Here is a 4890-nt window from a genome sequence, read left to right as displayed (position 1 = left end):
TTATCTCCAAGTGGGCACTCAGTTCCTGGGCAACTAATGAAAGGACAATCCTAAACCTCCCTCTATATGAGAAAGGCTCCCAGCCTGCAGTTCCGTTCTCACCGCTCTGCTCAGCTCAATCACAGTCAGCCTCATAAGTCTACCCCACCAACCCCTCCTTCTGCCTCTTGAGAAAGAAGTCTGCTCTGCCAATAACTTTAACTGCTTTGTGAGAAATAATCTCGAATTGCCAGCAACATTTCTTTAATGAGTTGACTGTCCTAGCTGTCTTTTATGTTGATAGCTTCAGTTCATCCTTCAGCCCGCTATTCTGGCTTCTAGCCATTCTACTCCCTGAAACTGCCCTTGCTAAGGCTTCCACTCAAGAAATCTTCCACGTGCCCTTCCATGATCATATTCTCCTTCTCCTCCAGAGGAAACCACCTGAATTTGTGGTAATGATTTTCTTACCTTGAATATACTTAGTGTCCCTAAACATGACATTGTTCAGTTTTGCCTGGCTTTGAACTTTTTGTAAAGGGAATCATTCTATGTGACTCCTATGCAACTTACTTTTTTCATTCAGCATTCTCTTTCTACGATTCAGCTACGTATTCAACTTCTCTGACATACAATATTTCATTGTAAGAAGATACCACAACTTGTCCAGTCTAATTTCGGACATTGGGTTGGCTCCAGTTTTTGCCATCGTAGCTATGACATTATTAAATATTTATCCTGATGCATGTGTGCAAGAGTTCTTAGAATATATATGTAGAAGTGATTGGGTGTTAAGATATGTATGTGTTCAAATTTACCTGGAGAGGCTTAATTGTTTTCTAAACTAGTTATATCAATTTTCATTCCCATCAGCAGTACTGGACAGTCCCCTTGCTCCACCTCTCTGCCAGTGCTTGTTTTGTGTGTGTAGGGGGGAGGGTAGCGGAGGTGTAAAATAATTTCTCATTATGGCTGTGATTTGTATTTCCCTAATAAGCAGTTCGATCAAAAATCTTTAGTGTTTAATAACTATTCTTGTTTTCTCTTTTACCCTGTTTCATATGTTTTGAGAAATCCTCCCTGACCCTGAGGATATAAAAATATTCTTTAATATTCTTTTCTAAAAGTTTTGATTTCACATTTAAGTCTATACTTCATCTGAAATTCACTTCTCTTCTCATTTGCAATGCCAGAGCTGCATTATAATGGGTTTGCATGCATGTATGAGTCTGTTTACTAGAAGTTTCTCTATTTTGTCCCATTTGCCTATCCTTAAGCTATTCCCATACTGTCTGAAAATACGTGGTTTTATATTACATCTTCTGATCATAGAAGTTCCACCCTTACTTCGTTGTTTGTTTTGTTTTGTTTTTTCATCTTCATAAGGGTCTCAAGTATTCTTAGCCTTCTGCTTATCCATAGACATTTTAGAATTAGCCTATCCGGCCCTAACCAGTTTGGCTCAGTGGATAGAGCGTCGGCCTGTGGACTGAAAGGCCCCAGGTTCGATTCCGGTCAAGGGCATGTACCTTGGTTGCGGGCACATCTCCAGTAGGAGGTGTGCAGGAGGCAGCTGATCGATGTTTCTAACTCTCTATCCCTCTCCCTTCCTCTCTGTAAAAAAAACCAATAAAATATATATATATAAAAAAAAGAATTAGCTTATCCGGTCCCATGAGAATTTTGGGATTTTGGTTTGGAATTGATTGCAGTGGATCTATGTGGTGAACTACATTATTCATTTACAACTTTTTATTCCTTTCCCACCTCTGCCATGCTTTCCTATAGTGGCGTAGCCTCCTCTGCCCCACTGGTTTGGGGCTTGTGTGACTTGCCTTGACCTGTTGGAGCAGAAGCTTTAAATATGTTGTGACTTTATGCTTCTTTCACATGCCTTGAGCTTTTGCCTTCTGCCATGAGAATATCATGCCCAAACAGAGGCTGCCGCTTCAGCTGGGATCCCAGAATGATCCCAGAATGAGAAGACACATGAAATTATTCAGAGCCCAGTATCCATGGTACATGTACGAGACACACGGTGGGTACATTTGGAGGTTTATTTTCAGTTTATTCCCTTTTGTTAAGAACTGCCTCTCACTCATGAGAGTGGACCTCTGCAGCCACCAACTGCACCCCCAGCCATAGAGGATTGGACCATTAATTCAGTGTACTTATTGGGACTTGACCACCATCAAGCTACCATATTGCACATAGAATACAGCGTAAATGATGTGCCCTAGAATTGTGCTTCATGGAGAATGTGACCACTGTGCTAGGCAAGCAAAAGCAGATGGTCCTAGAGTCTAGTGGTGAATACAATCGTCAATCAAATATTAAATTACAGCTGAGTAACTGCTCTGAAGGAGTAACAGTACATGGTGCTATATAAAGCATGATTAGGGAAGAAATTAGGCCAGGAATGGACCACTGGCCCAAACTCAACCAATCTGATTTTCTTGCCTGGGAATTGAAGACAATGATAGCTAATACTTAGAGAGTGCTTACTGTTTTTAATTCTTTTTCATAGTTTAATGGATTTAATTCTTCCCGTAACCACTTTGAGGTATATAACATTATCACCAGTTTAGACATGAGGAAATTGAGTCATAGAGAGGTTAGGTAACTTGGTCCAGATCACACAGCTAGTTAGTGGTGGTGCTAGGTTTTGAACCCAGGAAGCCTAGTTCATGAACCTGGGCCCTCTATCACTGGGACAAGGAGGGTGGAGCACTCATCTCCTGTCATCCAGTGTAAAAAGCACAAAAAGTTTTCATGAAGAAAGAAGAATGAAATAACTATTGAGAGAAGCAAAAACAAGTTCCCCTTCATATGAAACCTCCATTATCTCCTGTATTATCCTGAGACACCTTTACCAGGTTCCTCTGAATATGGCATTGCTGGGACTGACCAGAAGACCCTGAGTGATGATGGATGAATGGATTACTCTGACACACGTTTCTGTGAAAGAGAGGCTAAGGGACTGCTTGGCTACAGCAACCAAGCAGCCCCATTCGCCTGCCTCCTTAGGCTTTTATTGTAACAGCTTGAACTAAAATTAACTATTAGATACTATCAGCAGGGTAAGTCTCCTTGAGAAAGCATGTGCTTCTAGGAGGTTGTAGCTAAAGACTAAACAGAGATTTCAGTAAAACACCCAGAAGCTTGGACTCATTTGGAAAAGTCAAGGCACAGGCTGCCGCCTGCAGCAAGTTTCCCCAGAGGCCCCCTACCTTCAGAGAATCCTCCTTATAGACTTTCCCAACCAAGTCCCGTACTTCCCCACGTGGCATAACTTCTGAACTTTACCACCAGTTATATAATAAGGTTCCATCCATCCATCCCTCCCTCCACCCCCCCACTCCTTCACCCCTCCACTCATAAAAGGTATATATTGTGTCAATTAGGATATTTCTATTGGAAAGTTCAGAAGACCCTACCTTCAGGGGCTTAAGCAGAGCTTCCCAGTTGATTTGCCACCATCACTTGAGTGCCATAAATGGGTTACAGATATGGCCACATTATTGATCCCCTCAGCCTGAGAGCAGCTGGGCAGAGTCTAAGGTGGCCAAAGTCTCTGGGCCAGTCACCTCTTGCCAGCAAGCAGCTTGTCCGTTTAAGTCAGTGTGGCGCACAAATCATTTCCTGTGTGCACCTTGACTGGACAAGATGGGGAAGCACTGGCTTAAGGAATGGACTTGTAATTTTCTCATGAAGTAACAAGTTTGGGAGTAGGCATTTCCAGGTTTGAGTACAGCAGTTCAGCAAGGTTATCCAGGATCTTTCGCTCTGTATTCTGCCATTCGCATGACAGGCTTGGTCTTAGGCCTGTTACCTCATGGCTACAAGAGGACTTTTTTACCTCAGGTAGCAGGTGCTTACACAACTGTGTTCAAAGTGGAAAAAGGCTGGTGTCAGGGGGCTCTTCTGATTCATTGTCCTCTTTTATCAGGAAGCAAATTCTTTCCTAGAAGTTCTCCATCAGGATCACTCCTTATTTCTTACTGACCAGACATAAAGGAGTCTCAGAGTTTGAGTATCTGACTTTTCCCATCTCTACTTTGAGAAGCAGGCCAGGGAGATGGGTTTGGATTGGCTGGTAAGTTTCTGTGACAGTGCCTGCCACTTTTGTGGAACATTTAGTGAGCGATACGTATAAATGACGGTTCCTGGATTTCATTCTCTTGGATTTTTAAAAAGTATATTTTTATTGATTTTAGAGAGGGAGGGAGAGGGAGATAGAAACATTAATGATGAGAGAGAATCATTGAGGGGCTGCTTCCTGCACGCCCCACACTGGGAATCCAGTCTGCATGTGCCCTTGACTGGAATCGAACCCAGGACCCTAGTCCCCAGTTTGATGCTCTATCCACTAAGCCAAACCGGCTAGGGCCTATTGGATTTTTAATAAGGTAATTTGTTTTAGAGAATCTGCTTTCTTGTATCTTTAAATGTATAAGTTGGTATAACTCTCCCAGCCAAAGTAGGGTGCGGTAGCCCCTTTCACGTCCTGCGTTATTCAGGGTACCTGTTCAGGGTTCGGGTTCTGGAGAAGGCCGCACACAAAATGAAGAGAGACTAGAAAAGAATTAATTTGGGAAATGGGGGCCAGGCGGGTAAGTCCAACTCAAGGGGAAGGACTTCCACGGGTGCTCAGGCCTCGCCAACCTTTTATTGGTTTGGGATACACCCATAGCCCTTAGGCAGGCAATTTCCAGTAACAGGCAGACTAGCCCCTCAGCAAGGATTTACATAATAATAAATGGGGAAGTTGCTTCAGCTACCATTGTCTGGACTAACAGTGGGTGCACAGCTCTGACCTCTGCTAGGGCTTCAAGGGTCACCAGCCTTCCGGGTTCCTTGTCCACACCTCTCTGCTAGTGAAGACAATAGGCGGTTTCCCACAGTAGGGGT

Source organism: Myotis lucifugus, unplaced genomic scaffold (assembly GCF_000147115.1).
Source record: "Myotis lucifugus unplaced genomic scaffold, Myoluc2.0 scaffold_96, whole genome shotgun sequence".
NCBI classification, from domain to species: domain Eukaryota; kingdom Metazoa; phylum Chordata; class Mammalia; order Chiroptera; family Vespertilionidae; genus Myotis; species Myotis lucifugus.
The sequence above is the reverse complement of the archived record's forward strand: the minus strand, read 5'-3'. Positions refer to the sequence as shown.